Here is a 24854-nt window from a genome sequence, read left to right as displayed (position 1 = left end):
GCTTCTGATTCAGATGGAAAAGCGCTATATAAATGCAGTTCATGTTAGAAGCATTTAAAAGAACCAAAAACAAAATGGGGAACCACAAAACATTCCACCTGCTGTCAGGAGGAACGCATGGTCGGACAGGCGTTCATGATACCGCAGCAATGGTTTTGTGCACGATCGTGTTTGCACGCACGAACACAGTGTGATCGCATGGAAAGTCATGCACACAGCAGCGGAGGAAAAAATTAAAAACACAACATTTATAATACTTAATTCCTGTTATAAAGAGCAGATTTAGCCTCCACCCAGATATACACCAGGAAGTAATGAAATGACGTAGGTTACTGTTCTCTCTTTCATGTTTTACATGAATTACCTGATGCACTTGAGCGTGCCAGGCTCCTGTGTCATGAAGAGCCGGCTCTTGCGTTGTGAACACATGCAGCCGGCATGGCGTGTCCAGCACGCAGTGATCTGCTGCAAATGTGATCTGTGTTTTAATTATTACGATGTGGGGAAATCCCACAATGACACGTGTCTCGCAGGGGTGTCACGTGGGGTGATTTCCTGCATAGCACGATATTCACCAGCATTGTGGTGCGTTGATGCAGCGGTCAGCTGAAGCAATATGTTTTAATTTATGTCCACGGGAGGACAAAAGACCCAAAATAGATCCAACAGCAAGTCAGACCTAACATAAAATGCAGAGCCAATTATGGCATTGGAATCAGTTCCAGTCCAGACCCACTTTGAAGCTGGACTCAGTTGTTGGACCTCTGAAGAACAATAATGAAACCATTCCATGGTGTAGCTGCAGCGAAGACACACAAGAATGCTTGCTTGAAAATAGAGCTGAAAACTGCAGATCACCAACCTGCTTCAGCAGAGGTCCTCCTCTGAAGTGTTAACTGGGGATAATCTGACTCCTCCCTCAAACTCCTTGTCCTAATGATAGGGTGGCACTACTTATTATCAAATCAAATTATAAATTTATAAATAATACATTTACTATAAATGTAAATTATAAGTTGAAGTTTTGCTGATTTAAGGTTTTACTTTAATTGCTTATATGATCACGTCACTTAGGGCAATCCCTAGGTATTATTGAAGTGACTTTGTGTCAAATGATTGGTTACGTAGGGCAACCCACATGAGCCAAATTTTTTATTGTATATAGATAGATAGATAGATAGATAGATAGATAGATAGATAGATAGATAGATAGATAGATAGATAGATAGATAGATAGATAGATAGATAGATAGATAGATAGATAGATAGATAGATCTGTGATAGTTACATAATGTATAATCCAGTTAATACGAGCGAAGCGTCGCACAGCGGCATCCTAAACAGGAAGTGCCAAATTTCAAATGCACAGTAAAACAGGAAATGTTCAAATGTCAAACACTTCCTGGATTGACAGATGAGATCCCATGGAATCTCGCGGGAACTCAGTGGCAAGTTGTTTGAACTATGGACTTCTAATCATACCAAACTTATACTGGTGAGTAAACTACCATATTTTATGCCAGAAATGATGTCCAGGTTGTTAAAAGCAGCATTTCTCCTTTAATTCGGGTTGCCTTATATAGACGTTTAAGCTAACAGACAGCAGCTGGTTCATGCTGTGTTGGTTTTTTAGTGCAGCAGATAACTGAAATAGCCATTCAGATGGTGATACAAGCATCAAATTCAGCACAAATACAGCTGGAGCAAAATTAGAGCAACTTTAACTTTTGACCCCTGTACAAGCTGAAATTGACCTTTGTCACCATTCTCGCTGCTTTTACCTTATAACTCCATAACATTCAGTCACAGATTGTCCAAACTATACCTTTTTTAAATCTTTATGATCAGGCAAATAATGTGGTGTAGTTTTCTATATGATTGGAGCATCTTTTAATTCTGACCCCTGTGTAATTCTCCAACTGACCCCTACCTGGCTGCCTATTGAAAATTCAAGTGGCCAAATAGTTTGTTTCAAATGAGTTCATGTCTGTGGATTATTTCTGCCAAATTTGATGTTTCTATCACCATTTGCAGGATTGACAAAGATTTGACGTGACGAAGAGTCATCAGGCTTGTTATCTTATAAAGTTCGCCATTCACCTGTCTAGCCTCCGCATAAAATCGACCGAGTACTCCGTCAAGCATCCATCTGTCATACGTTTCAAAGTGATGTACTTGCGAAACAGGTTGGCTGCTGACTGTGTATTTCTGCGGGTGTTCTTCGCATCTTTTTCGTGTAAAATTTATTTCAAGTCAGCGTCGCTAACAGACGCAAACCTATCTTCTGCCATCTTTTCAACAAACTGTCAGCCAAAGTAGGCGTTGTATCGCGTTATCTGAATGGTTGTTATCGATAGAAGGCATCACTCGATTAGCTAGTGCTACGCTGCACGTGAGGTGTACTTGTTTCGGACATGCGGTTTATTCGGCTCCACCAGCGGGTCAACTCGGCATGTGGTACAGCCCAGAAAGTGGCGAATGGGCCAATCAGAAGTTGGAAAAATCCCATACCATATAATAAAATATGTTGTAGAAGGGAGATAAACAGAAACATAACACCAGAATGTGAGCATTCACTTTTTTTGACCCAGTGCAGTACTCCATATTCTGTCTTCATTAGAATTTTGACATGTTATGTTTTTTATTATTTAATTAAACAAGGACATTTTAGGTTTTGAGTTATGAGGTCATTGGACAGAGGTGTTTGATGATGCTTATACCTATGCAGGAGAACAACGGTCCACCTTTTTAGGATACTGCATAGTATTACTTGTCTTTTTGTATGGTTGTGAGACTTGGAACTTCACCGGTGACCTAATGAGATGACCAGATTTCTTTGGCACTAGGTCTCTTTGGAGTATCCTTGGGTATTGCTGGAATGACTTTGTGTCAAACAAGCAGTTACTTTAGGAGACTCAAACGAGAAGTATCACATGTCGACTGAGGGAATGTCACCTAACACATTTTAGCCATGTGGTGTGTTTCTCTGGGTATGATCCAGGTACCCCAGCAACTGGAAAACACCAAATGGATACTAATGGTTCACCTGTCTGAAGCAGATGCATGGCCACTTTGGAGAAGTGGGGATGGACCAGTCATGTGCCTGGATTTTTGCTATACAGGAACCTGATCTGTTTTTGTGTTGGAATTTATGTTACTGTAAATTTTGAAACATAATTTTTCATTGTTACTGCAAAAAAAAAAAAAAAAAATCCTCATAATCTGCATATCAGGCTCTCCCTAATCCACACGAAATGGGGCATTATAAGACTAGCACAGTAACAAAATGACAAACAAATGCTGAAAAGACAAGATTATAAATGGCAAATATCAATTTCCTGCTGGTGATACTGAAGATCATTGTGGGGCTACAGCTGTATTAAACCCCTCCCTAGAACTGCTTATGAGCCAAGCCAGCAAATGCACAATTACAGAGTTCATTCTCCATGTAAACTGTTTGGCCTGTGTCTGGACATTTATATGTCTATGTGAAAAGACAGGCAGGACACACACAGAGTCCAACAGCGCACATCAGTAAACATCTGATTCTCTTTACCTCTGCTGCTTGGATTACACACGATCCAAAAAAAGGACACGCACACACACACACACACACACACACACACACACACACACACACACACACACACACACACACACACACACACACACACACACACACACACACACACACACACACACACACACACACACACACACACACACACACACACACAAGTCAACCTCAGATCCAAAACACCACAGCCTCTGGCCATAACCGATTCCAGTGCAGAGCAGAAGCAAAAGCACACATCCCAACCTAAGAGTGGAACTCCAGTGAATGTGTGCACAGTCTGCACGTGCGTAAATCTGATCATTTGTGCTTATTCAATAAGCCTCCTAAGCCCCTGATGGCATGCTGCACTGCTGAGTGACAAGCAGGGAAACAGACAAACGTGGAGGAACAGAAGCGCTTTGCAATTCAAAGTCGCTCCAAAACAGTATATACAGTCCAAAGCAGTGTGGTGCCACTAAATAAACGTATGGCTGGCGGCGTCAAGAGAAAAAGAGGTGATGAGAAAGAAAGAGGAAGACAGAGAGGAGCTAAGATAACGAACCATTAAACTTGGTGCTGCTGTCCAAAATCCTGAGGAGAGAGAGATAGAGCATCTTTAAACTGTCATTTGACTTTGAACAAAGTGACTTTTGAAGTGAAAGAAGCCGTTTCTCCCCCCCCCCTTTTTTTTTTCCTTTTTCCCTTCTCTCCACATTTTAATGCTCCCTGCTCTATCATGTAAATCCCCATTCAAATTAGTTGGGCATTAGAGCCCTCAGCAGTAATGTCAGAGAGACTGAATGAGATGGGGGACTTAAGCACCTAACGAACAATGAAATTCCCAAGCCTTGGGACAGGACAATTAAGAAGCGGGCTTAGCCAATGATGAAAATTTATTGCTATCTAATACATATTTCTATTTTCTGAACACTTACCAATTTGAATGTGATTAAGGGGGGTGGGGCGCTTCATTAAAGAGACGCTGGCTCTCAGAGGTCGCTGGGAGAGGAGGCTTTTGATGTTAAATTACAAATATGGAGGAGAAAGGCGCACACATTGTCTTTTTGGGGTCCGAGGATTGTTTTGTGTGGTTCCCTTTAAATGGGTTAGTTAACCCCTCGCCATCCAGGAGAGATGCTAATAGGACAGGCCTGAGGAGGAGAGGGAACAACATGAGGAGGAGGGGCGCAGGAATGGAGAGGTCTTTTTAGTTGGATAATAGCCAAAAATAAATGCCTTATCATTTATTCCTTTAATCACAATGAAAGTATCCATCCATCCATTCACTGTTTGGTCCTTTTCTGTGTGTGTGTGTGTGTGTGTGTGTGTGGTGTGTGTGTGTGTGTGTGTGTGTGTGTGTGTGTGTGTGTGTGTGTGTGTGTGTGTGTGTGTGTGTGTGTGTGTGTCGGTTGTGTTCTCAGTGGGTGTCTTATACTCAGCAATGGAGTGAAAGTAAAAGAGACAAAAAAGCAGCTGTACAGTTGCAATAACAACCCGATTAGAAGACTTAAATATGAGCATCCTCCAAACTTGGAAGAATGTGTTTTTGTTTGCAGGATGAAACATAATTAGCCAGTGTTGGGATTTGTTTTTGTACTGTATGTGGGAACCAGTTTTTACCTGAGGCCAACATATGGCCATCGGGTATTGCAAAGACCTGGTGTCCATCTGTCCATCTGTCCGTCCGTCCATCCGTGTGTCCATGTGTCTGTGTACAGCGTAAGTCCAGTTCTATTACTGCCACAGTCTTCAAATTCACAAGAAACATTCTTGGGACACAGACCTTGGACAAGTTCAAAGATGGCTAATCTTGACATATTTTAAGAGGTATTTTGAGAGGTTAAAAGCTCACATCCTGTGTGAACCAATTCCAATTTATTTATTTTTTTGAGTGGCGGGTGTGTCAGCCAATCAGAGTAGAGCTGTACAGTGGCATCAGTGGCTGGTCTCTCCAAAACCGCTTTGTTTTGTGTGGTTATATAGATGCTTCTCATATATTATGGAAACACTACAGAGAAATAAATACTTCTAAAACCGAAAACGCTGTTTTTGGAACCTAATAACACCTCTGAACTTGTTTCGGGGACGTTAGCATGGTGACATCACAGGTTGGTAGCTAGCTGCAAAACTCTGTTTTGTTTGTGTGTAAATATTTCCTCTTTATCATATATTATGTAAAAGCAAGCAGGAAATAAACACTTCTAAAACTGAAAACACTGTTGTTAAAACCTCATAATACATCTGAAGTGATTTAAAAGACATTTAGCAGATGTTAGCGTTCACTCTTTAGTTTTTGAGTGGCGGGGCTGACAGCCAATCAGAGTACAGCTGCACCGTGACGTTACAGTCTGGTTGCTAGCTGCAAACTCAGTTTTTGAAACCTAATAATTACTTAAACAACTGCAAATTATAAAGGAACACAATACTCATTTGCCAAGGGTATTTTAGCATTGCATTATATTTAGAAGAAGAAAATTTATCTATATAGCACCTTTCACAGATAAAAATCACAAAGTGCTTCACAAAAGGCAAACAAAATACACAACCATGTTAAAAAACAGTAATTAAGAGAATAATCAACTAAAAGCTTGATTAAACAAAAATGTCTTCAGCTGCCTTTTAAAATAATTCACAGAGACGATCACACGAAGGGACAGGGGGAGATTATTCCAAGTTTAGGAGCCACAACCTGAAAGGATAAGTCTCCTGTGGTTTTAAAGCGGGTTCTCGGAACCGTGAGGAGGTTCTGCTCCGAGGACTGAAGGGAGCGCCCAGAGATGTAGGGGCTCAACATATTCAACACATATTTGGGGGCCTGACCATGCAAGGCTCTAAAGGTCAAAACCAAAATTTTAAAATTGATACAAAATTTGATAGGAAGCCAGTGCAGGGAGGATAGAATGGGGGTAATGTAAGTCCGTCTGCTAGATCTTGTTAAAAGTCTTGCTGCAGCATTTTGGACCATTTGAAGATGATTTAAGGCAGACTTATTAAAACAAGTAAAAAGTGAGTTGGAGTAATCTAAACTAGAAGAAATAAAAGCATGAATCACAACTTCCAGATCAGAGTTAGACAGAATTGGCCTCAACTTGGCAATATTTCTCAAGTGGTACAAACAGGTTTTGACCAAGAGTTTTACACTTGGCAGTCGAAGCTACACGTTTACGTGTGCGTGTTAATGTCCTGGCCTGCATGTGCAGATTGGTACAAGATGGCCCATTAGTTTATAGTCAAGTCGCTTCAGACACATTCAGACATAAACTTGTCTTTTTTTGTCTAAACACAACAGAAACATAGCACGACAAAACAGTTACTACAAAGTAAATGGAAGATTTCTGTGAATATTCAGTGAAATTCCAGGTGTGCACATACAGAGGACTGAGTGTGCTGAATTGAAATAAAAGTCTGGCCTGGCATTGTCACAGGGAAGCAGTGGTGACTCTGGCAACGCAAGCAGGGAGATGATGTTACTTAACACTCACGTTAGGTAATACATTCTGCCTTCTGCTAAATAAAAGTAGTAACTTCTTTCCACATCTTCTGTACACTAAACCTGAAATAAATTTGAATTCTGTTGATTCTGGAATTTAAAATTCAATTTTAATACAGTATATATTTTCCACCCTTTTATAAGACAGAAACCTGTTTATCCACTTGTGGCTTGCGGCTTCTGCTTGCCTTGCACCCTGCCTCTTTGGAGTGAGGGTCTCATCGCCTCACAGCCAGCCAAGCCATCACAGCACGGGCAGCACAGTGCTTAGCGGTTAGCACTGCCTCACAGCAAGAAGGACATGGGTTCAGTTCCGACCTGTGGCCTTTCTGTGTGGAGTTTGCATGTTCTCCTTGTGTTTGTGTGGGTTTCCTCCTACATTTAAAAACATGCAGGTTAGGTGAATTGGAAACTTTATAATTGTCCAGGTCTCCTTGCAAAAGAGGTCTCGATCTCAATGGGACTAACCTGGTTAAATAAATATATTACCAGCGGTTGCACTGAAATCATCCATGGCCAGTAGTGTGTCACTGAATGAACTTCCAAATAAAAAGTCTCCTTTTCTGAAATGTCACTCGCCGTGGTCGGAGCATAGATTTAGAAAACAGACAAGACACCCAGAAACAGAAGAACCTGCATGATTAAATGCTATAGGTAGATAAACCCATGGTGTACAATATGACATTTTTAAAGCAACATGCACTGGAACCTGAAACCCCACTCCCACTTGTCCTCCCCCCAGAATGCATCAACTCATGTCATATTTGTGGCTACAGTTCAATGTTTTTTTTTCTTTTTTAAGAAGACTTGTGACCTGCAGTATATATACACTGTGACATGTAAATGTACTGTAGCTTTGTGTAATATGACACTGTTAAATATCTGCATAATGTTCTTGCTCTGGTAATAAAATTGCGGTCGCTCAGGGTCAGAGTGCACAATTTTTATTTCAGGCATGCGCTTGTGGTCCAGCAGCAGACGAAAGAAAACACCCAGAACATGAGTATCAAGGCATCAACATCATGTGTTTCAGCCAGAAATGAAGCTTTGGCAATGACTTCCGAGAATCCTGTGAAGGAGGAACAAAGCTTCTTTTGTTATTTAACTGTCCTGCTCTGACAGAAGGACAATAATTTGGGTCAGAGAGGGGAGCAGCAAACTGTGCATAGATCTTCTGCCCTGCAACACACACCAGGGCCAGATTAATTTACGTTAATAGATGCGTTCTCAGGCCCAGTTTGGAGGGGATAAAGGACATTTTCATTAACTTTCTTTATGTTTAATGTTCAATTAGTTGCGGGTATAACCAGACCATAATCAGATGGAAATGCGGGCAGGAATTAATGCCCCAGCAGGAAGAAAGGAAGACTGAGGGATTGGTATGCAACCAATGTCTTCACGAGTGTAAAACCTAATGCTCACAGTACAAAGTACAATGATATTAAATCTCATAAATATATTTATAGGGATTAGTTGGGATATTTACATGACTGCACAAATACACACAGTTTTGTGAGGCACACTGCCAGGCGGGGAAAGAGAGCGCTTGACAGAGAACGGAGGTTTACAGCAGCATGAAGAGAAAATGAATGACAGAAAATAGAAAAATCAAACACTTTATTGTGTGGGTGAGGCGTGCTTTTATCATCATGATAGGCAGTGTTTAGTGTTGCACGCCCCTGTGCGCTCCCGCAAGTGTGTGTGTGTGTGTGTCTGTGACTGATGCGGCGTGTTGTGTTGCATGTCACGCTGAATGATAGGATTACTCATTTTCCCCTTAGCGGAACACAAATCACTCTTTTATCCGCCATCATTGAATCTTTCCAGGGTTAAGTGTTTACGCTCGCAGCGTCTCGCTGCCATGCGTGCCTGTGTTTATGCCGTTTGTTTGCAGATTGATCACAACGTTGACATGGAAATGAAATGGCAGGAAGAGACTGACAGCCAACAAGTGTTTATGTTTCACAGAAGCTGCAAATTCTGATGGTTAAGTAAAGTGGAAATAGTTAACACCAAAACTGAGAGGCGAGGCGGGATTGTTGTGTGTGTGAGACTCTGAGTTTGAGGGTTAGGGGGTCAGATATGAGGTCACTGTCTGGGTATTCATGGCCTGGAGTCCTGCAGAGCACAGAATGAAGATGATGACGACAACGTATTCTGCGCCTGAAAGGATTATGGGAAGGAGCTCACTGGTGGTTCAACGGGCCAGATGTTGATGTGCAGCTTTTCCTTCCACCTTGCACACATTACTGCTTTAATTCATGTCTGGAAGTGGCTTAAAGCAAGGTTATGATGGGGCATCACCTTTCCTTCATTTCTACCCGTGTCCTCTGCAGCTCATCTTATAGTTGCAAATCGGCTTTCCTGCATTTTGACCAGAGGTGAGCCATCAAGGCCAACAAGGCCTTCTGTGCTGATAGTGTCACAATGAGAAAATTAAAATTTTTTTATTCATGTTGCATATATTTTACAGAATCTCTATCATATATTTATTTGTTATTTGACATTCATTTATGATACCTTTTAACGTAATTTTTTAGTAATGGAACAGGATTAGTCATTTTCTCTGTAATTTGGCTGCTGAAAATGACTCTAATCGCTTCCTGAATCACAGGGGTGTGCTCCGGCCAGAGCCATTCGAACGAGCTGGAGAAAGCATTTGGAGCCATCTTAAAAGGTAATTATTTGTCATGTTTACATTGACTTGGCTTGGTAAACAGTTGCATGTTCTTTCTTCTTGTGTGCAGCTGTAAAAGTATGCCTGTGGCAGATTTAACATCTTGTTATTATCGTTCAGACCAGTTGCACTCTGATGGGGTGCACTGATGCAACCACTCGCTCTGTTCACTTCTTCTTTACTCCACTTGACGAATTGCACGCAGTGTTGGAGAGCAGACCACGTCACGTTGCACGACATTTATGCGTGAAAGACTTTTGAATATTTCAAAATTGTCTTTGCGCAATTGCATGCACCGACGACCCTCTCACGTTCAGTCTGCACCCGTTAAAGACGAGTTTACTGTCTTGCACGACAAAGGGTGTGCAAGTGCGTGCATCAAAGTCATGCAAGTGTTAGTGGGCCTTGATTCTGCTCTTTTTCTCTCTGTCCGAGGTATGGATAGCCGGACAGCTGCTGAACACAGGATGCCGAACTGACATTTTGAATGGACATTGCCACAGGAACAGGCCCACTGATGGCATGAGGACTGCTGAATGACCCTGCCTGTGGCATAACCACCTGCATGGACTTCTCATCAAATACATATTCTTTTGTTATTATGTAATGTTGTTTTGATTTCCTGTTTTCTGTTTCTTCACCTTTGTAAAGCTTTGTAAAAACATTGTAACTGTCACAATGGTCTAAGCAGTGGGTCAACCTTTTGAGTCTGGTCTGCTTGAGGTTTCATCCTCAATATCATCAGAAGGAGTTTTTCCTTACCACTGTTGCCTTGTGCTTGCTCTCAGGGTTGGTAAGGTTAGACCTTACTTGTATGAAGCGCCTTGAGGCAGCTTTGTTGCGATTTGGCACTACAGAAACAAAATATATTAAATTAAATTGAACTGAATGATTGAGCTGTGTTGCTTCTAGTTCAGCTCATATCAAATTCAGTTTTATTTTATCCAATCACATTGCCCCCTGCTGTCTCCAGGTAAAACAAACAAACAAACAAACAAAAAAACCTTCTCTGAGGCCTTCAATTTCAAAGAATTTCAAATGAATTTCATGTGCTGAAATGAATCCCTGTGCTGTTCAAAACAAATAGGCATAGTGTTGTGGATTGTCATATTTTTTAACCAATCAGATTTATTTATTTAACTTGAAAGGATAAAGAATTTAGGGATAAAGGATTTAGGGTTTGATGTGTTGGGAGTTTGGGCGGCATGGTGGATTAGTGGTGTTGCCTCACAGCAAGAAAGTCCTGGGGGCTCTGTGTGGAGTTTGCATCTTCTCCTTATGTCTGCGTGGGTTTACTCCAAACACTCTGGTTTCATTCCACAATCAAAAAAGCATGCTTAAAAAAAATAAAGAGGTATGGAAAATGAATGCTAGGCATGACCTTTAACACTCTGTGGCCTGCTAACTGGCTTGCAGCTACATCAGCAGTGTGACATGAACAGAGAGCAATTGTTGAATAATGCAAATTTAAAAATATTAGCTTAGTGAAATGAGACATAATATAGACTTTAAGTTCATGTTCTAATTAATTTAAACTCTTGACATTTAGATATTACATGTCACATCATTTACTTTGCTGTATTATTTAATGCACAGTTGTTAAAGGAGGAGAAGGAGGCCTTTAAAAAAGGCCTAAAGACATTGTTATTTCAAAAGGCCTTTTAGATATCGTTTGAAATGGTTTTTGAAATCTGTTTTAATTCTGTTTTTAAATCCTTGCTGTAGCACTTTGAGATTTCTTTGAAATGTAAGGTGCAATACAAATAAAATGTACTATTTATTATTATTATTATTATTATTAGAAGAAATGGATTTGGTGGTGGATTTACTGGCCGCCAATACTGTGAACAACTGTGTTATTAAACTCTTCATTAAAAGAGAGAAGATAGATTTTGTCTTCAGGTGATGAGCAGCTTTGGGAAGTTTAAATTATGTTTAGAATTTATCACAGTTGCTCCTGGTGTGCAGTTGAGCGCCTTGCATGGAAAGGCGCTCAACTGCACACAACTGATGTTTGTGTGTGTTTGTGTGTGTGTGTGCGTGTGTGTGAATGGATGAATGTGAGGCATCATTGTAAATTGGTTTGAGTTTCTTATTCAGATGGAAAAAGGGCTACAGAAATATAGTCCATTTACCATTTTAGTCCATTTAATATTTACCCTTTACGTGTCTTTACTTGGTATTGCAGAGCAGGGAGCTCAGTAGATAAGGAGCTGATCTGTTGACCTGGATTTGATTCTTGTTTAGGGGAGGTGATGGTCTGGTGGTTAAGCGTTGGGCTTGAGACCAGAGGATCCTCGGTTCAAATCCCGGGCTGACTGGAAAATCACTAAGGGCCCTTGGGCAAGGTCCTTAATCCCTTAGTTGCTCCCGGTGTGTAGTGGGTGCCTTGCATAGCAGCAGCCTGACATCGGGGTGAATGTGAGGCACTGATGTGTAAAGCGCTTTGAGTGTCTGATGCAGATGGAAAAGCGCTATATAAATGCAGTCCATTTACCATTTTAGTCCATTTAGTCCATTTAATATTTATCATTTACATGTATTTACTTGCTATTGCAGAGCAGGGAGCTCAGTAGATAAGGAGCTGGTCTACAAATATACATACATACAGTAGTGTTCAGAATAATAGCAGTGCTATGTGACTAAAAAGATTAATCAAGGTTTTGAGTATATTTCTTATTGTTACATGAGAAAGGGGGTGTTCACAATAATAGTAGTGTGGCATTCAGTCAGTGAGTTCATCAATTTTGTGGAACAAACAGGTGTGAATCAGGTGTCACCTATTTAAGGATGAAGCCAGCACCTGTTGAACATGTTTTTCTCTTTGAAAGCCTGAGGAAAATGGGACGTTCAAGACATTGTTCAGAAGAACAGCGTAGTTTGATTAAAAAGTTGATTGGAGAGGGGAAAACTTATACGCAGGTGCAAAAAATTATAGGCTGTTCATCTACAATGATCTCCAGTGCTTTAAAATGGACAAAAAAAAAAACAGAGATGCGTGGAAGAAAACGGAAAACAACCATCAAAATGGATAGAAGAATAACCAGAATGGCAAAGGCTCACCCATTGATCAGCTCCAGGATGATCAAAGACAGTCTGGAGTTACCTGTAAGTGCTGTGACAGTTAGAAGACGCCTGTGTAAAGCTAATTTATTTGCAAGAATCCCCCGCAAAGCCCCTCTGTTAAATAAAAGACGTGTGCAGAGAGGTTACAATTTGCCAAAGAACACATCAACTGGCCTAAAGAGAAATGGAGGAATATTTTGTGGACTGATGAGAGTAAATTTGTTCTTTTTGGGTCCAAGGACCGCAGACAGTTTGTGAGACGACCCCCAAACTCTGAATTCAAACCACAGTTCACAGTGAAGACAGTGAAGCATGGTGGCGCAAGCATCATGGCATGTTTCTTCTACTATGGTGTTGGGCCTATATATCGCATACCAGGTATCATGGATCAGTTTGGATATGTCAAAATACTTGAAGAGGTCATATTGCCTTATGCTAAAGAGGACATGCCCTTGAAATGGGTGTTTCAACAAGACAATGACCCCAAGCACACTAGTAAATGAGCAAAATCTTGGTTCCAAACCAACAAAATGAATGCCTCACAGATGTGAAGAAATCATGAAAAACTGTGGTTATACAACTAAATACTAGTTTAGTGATTCACAGGATTGCTAAAAAAGCAGTTTGTACATAATAGTTTTGAGTTTGTAGCATCAACAGCAGATGCTACTATTATTGTGAACAGCCCCTTTTCTACTTTTTTTTTACTAATAGCCCAGTTTCATAGCCTTAAGAGTGTGCATATCATGAATGCTTGGTCTTGTTGGATTTGTGAGAATCTACTGAATCTACTGGTACCTTGTTTCCCATGTAACAATAAGAAATATACTCAAACCCTGGATTAATCTTTTTAGTCACATAGCACTACTATTATTCTGAACACTACTGTACAGCCTAACTGTTTCTTTGGACACTTCATTTGCATTGTCCCAGTCCACCCAACTGTAAATGGGTGCCAGTGTCGCAGACCAAACAGTCCGCCAGTGTGAGGAAGAAGTCAGTGGGTCAAAGAGCTTTTTCTTATTGAACAGTCTCCCTGCGACCATGAGGCAGTCAGAGTCCATGGACATTTTTAAGTCAAGACTTAAAACGTATTTTTATTCTCTTTCTTATGAATAGCTTTTATTTTTTTTAATCTATTTTATCCTTTTACTTGTGTTTTTAATTATGTATTTGAATTAATTAAAATTTTATTTTGAACTGTTCTGTGTGAGGCGCCTTGAGGCAACTTTTGTTGTGGTTTGACGTGTTATAAGCTAATTAGATTAAATTAATTAAATTAAAAATCGGTCCGCCTTTACCATCCCCACATGCATCATTTTGGACCACAGATGGAGTCTCTTCACCCAAAGCAATCAAATGGATTAATGGGGCCAGTTTAAGCAGAAATTCAGTGAAATTGTGCACTCTGATTCACTCTTGCTTGCCTCTACTGGTGGTTGGCTCTCACTGTGGTATTGTATCACTTCCTGTTCTGGAGCACAGTGGTGTTTTGCTGTATCTGTTAGCTGTTTAATCTGCGCAGTTAGATTGATCTAGTTAACTAGATAACGATTTGTTTCACAGTGTAATCTTCACGTGCCTTAACTAAAGCACTCCCTCTGCTGAATCACCTCTAAATTATTTACACATTATTCACTTTGTGTGTTTTTAGGAATCCGCTAGCTTAGCGCAGCTACTAGCTCTTAGCCGATTTAGCATGGCAGCTTCCCCTGTCTCTCCCGCACTTTTCTACTCTGGGTGTGAAATGTTTAGTTATTCCTCGGCCTCCTTTAGCAGTAATGGTATTTGTAATAAGTGTAGCTTATTCGTAGCTTTGGAGGCCAGGCTGGGTGAATTGGAGACTCAGCTCCGCACAGTGGAAAATTCTACAGCTAGCGAGGCCCCTGTAGTCGGTGCGGACCAAGATAGCTTAGCCGCCGTTAGTTCCCTTCCAGCAGATCCCGAGCAGCCGGGAAAGCAGGCCGACTGGGTGACTGTGAGGAGGAAGCGTAGTTCTAAACAGAAGCCCCGTGTACACTGCCAACCCATTCACATCTCTAACCGTTTTTCCCCACTTGGCGACACACCCGCCGAGGATCAAACTCTGGTTATTGGCGACTCTGTTTTGAGAAATGTGAAGTTAGCGACACCAGCAACCATAGTCAATTGTCTTCCAGGGGCCAGAACAGGCGACATTGAAGGAAATTTGAAACTGCTGGCTAAATTTGGTAAGATTGTAATTCACGTCGGCAGTAATGACACCCGGTTACGCCAATCGGAGGTCACTAAAATTAACATTGAATCGGTGTGTAAATTTGCAAAAACAATGTCGGACTCTGTAGTTTTCTCTGGGCCCCTCCCCAATCGGACCGGGAGTGACATGTTTAGCCGCATGGTCTCCTTGAATTGCTGGCTGTCTGAGTGGTGTCCAAAAAATGAGGTGGGCTTCATAGATAATTGGCAAAGCTTCTGGGGAAAACCTGGTCTTGTTAGGAGAGACGGCATCCATCCCACTTTGGATGGAGCAGCTCTCATTTCTAGAAATCTGGCCAATTTTATTAAACCCTCCAAACCGTGACTATCCAGGGTTGGGACCAGGAAGCAGAGTTGTAGTCTTACACACCTCTCTGCAGTTTCTCTCCCCCTGCCATCCCCTCATTACCCCATCCCCGTAGAGACGGTGCCTGCTCCCAGACCACCAATAACCAGTAAAAATCTTTTTAAGCATACAAATTCAAAAAGAAAAAATAATATAGCACCTTCATCTGCACCAATCAATCAATCAATCAATCAATTTTTTTATATAGCGCCAAATCACAACAAACAGTTGCCCCAAGGCGCTTTATATTGTAAGGCAAGGCCATACAATAATTATGTAAAACCCCAACGGTCAAAACGACCCCCTGTGAGCAAGCACTTGGCTACAGTGGGAAGGAAAAACTCCCTTTTAACAGGAAGAAACCTCCAGCAGAACCAGGCTCAGGGAGGGGCAGTCTTCTGCTGGGACTGGTTGGGGCTGAGGGAGAGAACCAGGAAAAAGACATGCTGTGGAGGGGAGCAGAGATCGATCACTAATGATTAAATGCAGAGTGGTGCATACAGAGCAAAAAGAAAAAGAAACAGTGCATCATGGGAACCCCCCAGCAGTCTACGTCTATAGCAGCATAACTAAGGGATGGTTCAGGGTCACCTGATCCAGCCCTAACTATAAGCTTTAGCAAAAAGGAAAGTTTTAAGCCTAATCTTAAAAGTAGAGAGGGTGTCTGTCTCCCTGATCTGAATTGGGAGCTGGTTCCACAGGAGAGGAGCCTGAAAGCTGAAGGCTCTGCCTCCCATTCTACTCTTACAAACCCTAGGAACTACAAGTAAGCCTGCAGTCTGAGAGCGAAGCGCTCTATTGGGGTAATATGGTACTACGAGGTCCCTAAGATAAGATGGGACCTGATTATTCAAAACCTTATAAGTAAGAAGAAGAATTTTAAATTCTATTCTAGAATTAACAGGAAGCCAATGAAGAGAGGCCAATATGGGTGAGATATGCTCTCTCCTTCTAGTCCCCGTCAGTACTCTAGCTGCAGCATTTTGAATTAACTGAAGGCTTTTTAGGGAACTTTTAGGACAACCTGATAATAATGAATTACAATAGTCCAGCCTAGAGGAAATAAATGCATGAATTAGTTTTTCAGCATCACTCTGAGACAAGACCTTTCTGATTTTAGAGATATTGCGTAAATGCAAAAAAGCAGTCCTACATATTTGTTTAATATGCACTTTGAATGACATATCCTGATCAAAAATGACTCCAAGATTTCTCACAGTATTACTAGAGGTCAGGGTAATGCCATCCAGAGTAAGGATCTGGTTAGACACCATGTTTCTAAGATTTGTGGGGCCAAGTACAATAACTTCAGTTTTATCTGAGTTTAAAAGCAGGAAATTAGAGGTCATCCATGTCTTTATGTCTGTAAGACAATCCTGCAGTTTAGCTAATTGGTGTGTGTCCTCTGGCTTCATGGATAGATAAAGCTGGGTATCATCTGCGTAACAATGAAAATTTAAGCAATACCGTCTAATAATACTGCCTAAGGGAAGCATGTATAAAGTGAATAAAATTGGTCCTAGCACAGAACCTTGTGGAACTCCATAATTAACTTTAGTCTGTGAAGAAGATTCCCCATTTACATGAACAAATTGTAATCTATTAGACAAATATGATTCAAACCACCGCAACGCAGTGCCTTTAATACCTATGGCATGCTCTAATCTCTGTAATAAAATTTTATGGTCAACAGTATCAAAAGCAGCACTGAGATCTAACAGAACAAGCACAGAGATGAGTCCACTGTCCGAGGCCATAAGAAGATCATTTGTAACCTTCACTAATGCTGTTTCTGTACTATGATGAATTCTAAAACCTGACTGAAACTCTTCAAATAGACCATTCCTCTGCAGATGATCAGTTAGCTGTTTTACAACTACCCTTTCAAGAATTTTTGAGAGAAAAGGAAGGTTGGAGATTGGCCTATAATTAGCTAAGATAGCTGGGTCAAGTGATGGCTTTTTAAGTAATGGTTTAATTACTGCCACCTTAAAAGCCTGTGGTACATAGCCAACTAACAAAGATAGATTGATCATATTTAAGATCGAAGCATTAAATAATGGTAGGGCTTCCTTGAGCAGCCTGGTAGGAATGGGGTCTAATAAACATGTTGATGGTTTGGATGAAGTAACTAATGAGAATAACTCAGACAGAACAATCGGAGAGAAAGAGTCTAACCAAATACCGGCATCACTGAAAGCAGCCAAAGATAACGATACGTCTTTGGGATGGTTATGAGTAATTTTTTCTCTAATAGTTAAAATTTTGTTAGCAAAGAAAGTCATGAAGTCGTTACTAGTTAAAGTTAATGGAATACTCAGCTCAATAGAGCTCTGACTCTTTGTCAGCCTGGCTACAGTGCTGAAAAGAAACCTGGGGTTGTTCTTATTTTCTTCAATTAGTGATGAGTAGAAAGATGTCCTAGCTTTACGAAGGGCTTTTTTATAGAGCAACAGACTCTTTTTCCAGGCTAAGTGAAGATCTTCTAAATTAGTGAGACGCCATTTCCTCTCCAACTTACGGGTTATCTGCTTTAAGCTACGAGTTTGTGAGTTATACCACGGAGTCAGACACTTCTGATTTAAAGCTCTCTTTTTCAGAGGAGCTACAGCATCCAAAGTTGTCTTCAATGAGGATGTAAAACTATTGACGAGATACTCTATCTCCCTTACAGAGTTTAGGTAGCTACTCTGCACTGTGTTGGTATATGGCATTAGAGAACATAAAGAAGGAATCATATCCTTAAACCTAGTTACAGCGCTTTCTGAAAGACTTCTAGTGTAATGAAACTTATTCCCCACTGCTGGGTAGTCCATCAGAGTAAATGTAAATGTTATTAAGAAATGATCAGACAGAAGGGAGTTATCAGGGAATACTGTTAAGTCTTCTATTTCCATACCATAAGTCAGAACAAGATCTAAGATATGATTAAAGTGGTGGGTGGACTCATTTACTTTTTGAGCAAAGCCAATAGAGTCTAATAATAGATTAAATGCAGTGTTGAGGCTGTCATTCTCAGCATCTGTGTGGATGTTAAAATCGCCCACTATAATTATCTTATCTGAGCTAAGCACTAAGTCAGACAAAAGGTCTGAAAATTCACAGAGAAACTCACAGTAACGACCAGGTGGACGATAGATAATAACAAATAAAACTGGTTTTTGGGACTTCCAATTTGGATGGACAAGACTAAGAGACAAGCTTTCAAATGAATTAAAGCTCTGTCTGGGTTTTGGATTAATTAATAAGCTGGAATGGAAGATTGCTGCTAATCCTCCACCCCGGCCCGTGCTACGAGCATTCTGACAGTTAGTGTGACTCGGGGGTGTTGACTCATTTAAACTAACATATTCATCCTGCTGTAACCAGGTTTCTGTAAGGCAGAATAAATCAATATGTTGATCAATTATTATATCATTTACCAACAGGGACTTAGAAGAGAGAGACCTAATGTTTAATAGACCACATTTAACTGTTTTAGTCTGTGGTGCAGTTGAAGGTGCTATATTATTTTTTCTTTTTGAATTTTTATGCTTAAATAGATTTTTGCTGGTTATTGGTAGTCTGGGAGCAGGCACCGTCTCTACGGGGATGGGGTAATGAGGGGATGGCAGGGGGAGAGAAGCTGCAGAGAGGTGTGTAAGACTACAACTCTGCTTCCTGGTCCCAACCCTGGATAGTCACGGTTTGGAGGATTTAAGAAAATTGGCCAGATTTCTAGAAATGAGAGCTGCTCCATCCAAAGTGGGATGGCTGCCGTCTCTCCTAACAAGACCAGGTTTTCCCCAGAAGCTTTGCCAATTATCTATGAAGCCCACCTCATTTTTGGACACCACTCAGACAGCCAGCAATTCAAGGAGAACATGCGGCTAAACATGTCACTCCCGGTCTGATTGGGGAGGGGCCCAGAGAAAACTACAGAGTCCGACATTGTTTTTGCAAAGTTACACACCGATTCAATGTTAATTTTAGTGACCTCCGATTGGCGTAACCGGGTGTCATTACTGCCGACGTGAATTACAATCTTACCAAATTTACGCTTAGCCTTAGCCAGCAGTTTCAAATTTCCTTCAATGTCGCCTGCTCTGGCCCCCGGAAGACAATTGACTATGGTTGCTGGTGTCGCTAACTTCACATTTCTCAAAACAGAGTCGCCAATAACCAGAGTTTGATCCTCGGCGGGTGTATCGTCGAGTGGGGAAAAACGGTTAAAGATGTGAACGGGTTGGCGGTGTACACGGGGCTTCTGTTTAGGGCTACGCTTCCTCCTCACAGTCACCCAGTCGGCCTGCTTTCCCGGCTGCTCGGGATCTGCCAGGGGGGAACTAACGGCGGCTAAGCTACCTTGGTCCGCACCGACTACAGGGGCCTGGCTAGCTGTAGAATTTTCCACGGTGCGGAGCCGAGTCTCCAATTCGCCCAGCCTGGCCTCCAAAGCTACGAATAAGCTACACTTATTACAAGTACCATTACTGCTAAAGGAGGCCGAGGAATAACTAAACATTTCACACCCAGAGCAGAAAAGTGCGGGAGAGACAGGAGAAGCCGCCATGCTAAATCGGCTAAGAGCTAGTAGCTACGCTAAGCTAGCGGATTCCTAAAAACACGCAAAGCGAATAATGTGTAAATAATTTAGAGGTGATTCAGCAGAAGGAGTGCTTTAGTTAAGGCACGTAAAGATTACACTGGGAAACAAATCGTAATCTAGATAACTAGATCAATCTAACTGCGCAGATCAAACAGCTAACAGATACAGAAAAACACCGCTGTGCTCCGGAACAAGAAGTGATACAATACCGCAGTGAGAGCCGACCACCAGTAGAGTCAAGTAAAAAAGTAAAAAAAAAAAAAAAAAAAAAAAAAAAAAAAAAAAAAAAAAAAAAAAAAAAAAAAAAAAAAAAATAAAAAGGTAAAAAAGTAAAAAAGTCTTGAAAAAGACTATTAGTTCAAAGTCCAAAGCAGCAGGTAGCAGTCTCTGTGTAAACAGTCCCAACAGAGAGCCAAAATTCTGATGCAATCTCACCAGGTACCAGGTAAATTCAATTACAGAAACAAAGCCGGTCATCACAGACTAAAACAGTTAAATGTGGTCTATTAAACATTAGGTCTCTCTCTTCTAAGTCCCTGTTAGTAAATGATATAATAATTGATCAACATATTGATTTATTCTGCCTTACAGAAACCTGGTTACAGCAGGATGAATATGTTAGTTTAAATGAGTCAACACCCCCGAGTCACACTAACTGCCAGAACGCTTGTAGCACGGGCCGAGGCGGAGGATTAGCAGCAATCTTCCAGTTTATTAATTAATCCAAAACCCAGACAGAGCTTTAATTCATTTGAAAGCTTGACTCTTAGTCTTATCCATCCAAATTGGAAGTCCCAAAAACCAGTTTTATTTGTTATTATCTATCGTCCACCTGGTCGTTACTGTGAGTTTCTCTGTGAATTTTCAGACCTTTTGTCTGACTTAGTGCTTAGCTCAGATAAGATAATTATAGTGGGCGATTTTAACATCCACACAGATGCTGAGAATGATAACCTCAACACTGCATTTAATCTATTGTTAGACTCAACTGGCTTTGCTCAAAATGTAAATGAGTCCACCCACCACTTTAATCATATCTTAGATCTTGTTCTGACTTATGGTATGGAAATTGAAGACTTAACAGTATTCCCTGAAAACTCCCTTCTGTCTGATCATTTCTTAATAACATTTACATTTACTCTGATGGACTACCCAGCAGTGGGGAATAAGTTTCATTACACTAGAAGTCTTTCAGAAAGCGCTGTAACTAGGTTTAAGGATATGATTCCTTCTTTATGTTCTCTAATGCCATATACCAACACAGTGCAGAGTAGCTACCTAAACTCTGTAAGTGAGATAGAGTATCTCGTCAATAGTTTTACATCCTCAATGAAGACAACTTTGGATGCTGTAGCTCCTCTGAAAAAGAGAGCTTTAAATCAGAAGTGCCTGACTCCGTGGTATAACTTACAAACTCGCAGCTTAAAGCAGATAACCCGTAAGTTGGAGAGGAAATGGCATCTCACTAATTTAGAAGATCTTCACTTAGCCTGGAAAAAGAGTCTGTTGCTCTATAAAAAAGCCCTCCGTAAAGCTAGGACATCTTACTACTCATCACTAATTGAAGAAAATAAGAACAACCCCAGGTTTCTTTTCAGCACTGTAGCCAGGCTGACAAAGAGTCAGAGCTCTGTTGAGCCGAGTATTCCTTTAACTTTAACTAGTAATGACTTTCTTTGCTAATAAAATTTTAACTATTAGAGAAAAAATTACTCATAACCATCCCAAAGACATATCGTTATCTTTGGCTGCTTTCAGTGATGCCGGTATTTGGTTAGACTCTTTCTCTCCGATTGTTCTGTCTGAGTTATTTTCATTAGTTACTTCCTCCAAACCATCAACATGTCTATTAGACCCCATTCCTACCAGGCTGCTCAAGGAAGCCCTACCATTAATTAATGCTTCGATCTTAAATATGATCAATCTATCTTTATTAGTTGGCTATGTACCACAGGCTTTTAAGGTGGCAGTAATTAAACCATTACTTAAAAAGCCATCACTTGACCCAGCTATCTTAGCTAATTATAGGCCAATCTCCAACCTTCCTTTTCTCTCAAAAATTCTTGAAAAGGTAGTTGTAAAACAGCTAACTGATCATCTGCAGAGGAATGGTCTATTTGAAGAGTTTCAGTCAGGTTTTAGAATTCATCATAGTACAGAAACAGCATTAGTGAAAGTTACAAATGATCTTCTTATGGCCTCAGACAGTGGACTCATCTCTGTGCTTGTTCTGTTAGACCTCAGTGCTGCTTTTGATACTGTTGACCATAACATTTTATTACAGAGATTAGAGCATGCCATAGGTATTAAAGGCACTGCGCTGCAGTGGTTTGAATCATATTTATCTAATAGATTACAATTTGTTCATGTAAATGGGGAATCTTCTTCACAGACTAAGGTTAATTATGGAGTTCCACAAGGTTCTGTGCTAGGACCAATTTTATTCACTTTATACATGTTTCCCTTAGGCAGTATTATTAGACAGCATTGCTTAAATTTTCATTGTTACGCAGATGATACCCAGCTTTATCTATCCATGAAGCCAGAGGACACACACCAATTAGCTAAACTGCAGGATTGTCTTACAGACATAAAGACATGGATGACCTCTAATTTCCTGCTTTTAAACTCAGATAAAACTGAAGTTATTGTACTTGGCCCCACAAATCTTAGAAACATGGTGTCTAACCAGATCCTTACTCTGGATGGCATTACCCTGACCTCTAGTAATAGTGTGAGAAATCTTGGAGTCATTTTTGATCAGGATATGTCATTCAATGCGCATATTAAACAAATATGTAGGACTGCTTTTTGCATTTGCGCAATATCTCTAAAATTAGAAAGGTCTTGTCTCAGAGTGATGCTGAAAAACTAATTCATGCATTTATTTCCTCTAGGCTGGACCCATGTTGGCCTCTCTTCATTGGCTTCCTGTTAATTCTAGAATAGAATTTAAAATTCTTCTTCTTACTTATAAGGTTTTGAATAATCAGGTCCCAATCTTATCTTAGGGACCTCATAGTACCATATCACCCCAATAGAGCGCTTCGCTCTCAGACTGCAGGCTTACTTGTAGTTCCTAGGGTTTGTAAGAGTAGAATGGGAGGCAGAGCCTTCAGCTTTCAGGCTCCTCTCCTGTGGAACCAGCTCCCAATTCAGATCAGGGAGACAGACACCCTCTCTACCTTTAAGATTAGGCTTAAAACTTTCCTTTTTGCTAAAGCTTATAGTTAGGGCTGGATCAGGTGACCCTGAACCATCCCTTAGTTATGCTGTTATAGACTTAGACTGCTGGGGGGTTCCCATGATGCACTGAGTGTTTCTTTCTCTTTTTGCTCTGTATGCACCACTCTGCATTTAATCATTAGTGATTGATCTCTGCTCCCCTCCACAGCATGTCTTTTTCCTGATTCTCTCCCCTCAGCCCCAACCAGTCCCAGCAGAAGACTGCCCCTCCCTGAGCTTGGTTCTGCTGGAGGTTTCTTCCTGTTAAAAGGGAGTTTTTCCTTCCCACTGTCACCAAGTGCTTGCTCACAGGGGGTTGTTTTGACCGTTGGGGTTTTTCCGTAATTATTGTATGGCCTTGCCTTACAATAAGCACCTTAGGGCAACTGTTTGTTGTGATTTGGCGCTATATAAATAAAACTGACTTGATTTGATTTGATTTGAAATTCTGTGACGCTTTGAAATGACCGATGCGCAGTGACCGCAACTATCAGCTCATTTAGCTGCGGCGCACTGGTCACTTCCGCCGCCTTTTTAATGATGAAATAATGCTGAATTTATGTGGAGATGATTGTTGTACAAAAGCCTCAGATATCTGTCGCTGAGATAGATGATGACTGGAGTGCAGTTTGAAGTGGAAACGAGGTGTTAATCCGTGAACTGCGTCATCAGGGGGCACCATTCGGTCTGCGACACCGGCCTTGGCTGGGGAAATAACCTGTGTAAGATTGGTGTCCCATCCAGGGGGAGTTGGAGACTCCCATTTGCTTCATACTACACAATCCAGAGATAAACACAGCACCAACAGCCTATATAGGACTTATTTCTTCCTGCTATTGTTGCTGCTGATGTTAATGATAACATCAGCAGCAAGAATCAAGATCAAGAATAACTTCTCAGTCAGCTACTCTCATTGATAATATATTTACTAATGATAATGATACTAAAACATCAAGTGGATTATTGATCAATGATATTAGTGACCACCTACCAATTTTCATACTAATTGATCTAAAATTAAATAAGAAATGTGATGAGAAAATACAATATCGTACACGACTGCAAACTGAAGAAGCTATTATTGCCTTAAAAAATGATTTACATCTGCAGGATTGGAATTCTATTTATGCAGAGCATGATGCTAATTTAGCATATGTCGAATTTTAAAATATATTTCTTGACATATACAACAAAAACTGTCCAATTATACAGTACAGTGTAAATAATAAATATAAGGAGTGTTCATGGATAACAAAAGGTCTGCAAAAGGCTTGCAAGAAGAGAGTATAGAGAGTTTATTAGAAACAAATCAAGAGAGACTGAGATTAAACTATAAAAATAAATTAATACCCATTATGTGGAACTGTAAAAAATCATACTTTGCAAAAATACCAAACGATAATAAAAATAACATAAAGGAAACATGGAAAATACTGAATAGCATTATAGCAAATAAACCAAAGGCAAAGAACTACCCAAAATACTTTACTTTATAACAACAAGGATGAATACAACATGAACCAAGTTGTGAACAGTTTCAATATTTTTTTTGATAATGTTGGGCCAGATTTGGCAGCTAACATTCCACACAGCCCATGGGAAAATCATAAATTACTTGACAGAAATCCATATACAATGTTTCTTGGCCCACTTGATGAGAGGGAAATTATT

This window comes from Thalassophryne amazonica, chromosome 3 (assembly GCF_902500255.1).
Source record: "Thalassophryne amazonica chromosome 3, fThaAma1.1, whole genome shotgun sequence".
NCBI classification, from domain to species: domain Eukaryota; kingdom Metazoa; phylum Chordata; class Actinopteri; order Batrachoidiformes; family Batrachoididae; genus Thalassophryne; species Thalassophryne amazonica.
This window is presented reverse-complemented; position numbering follows the sequence as displayed.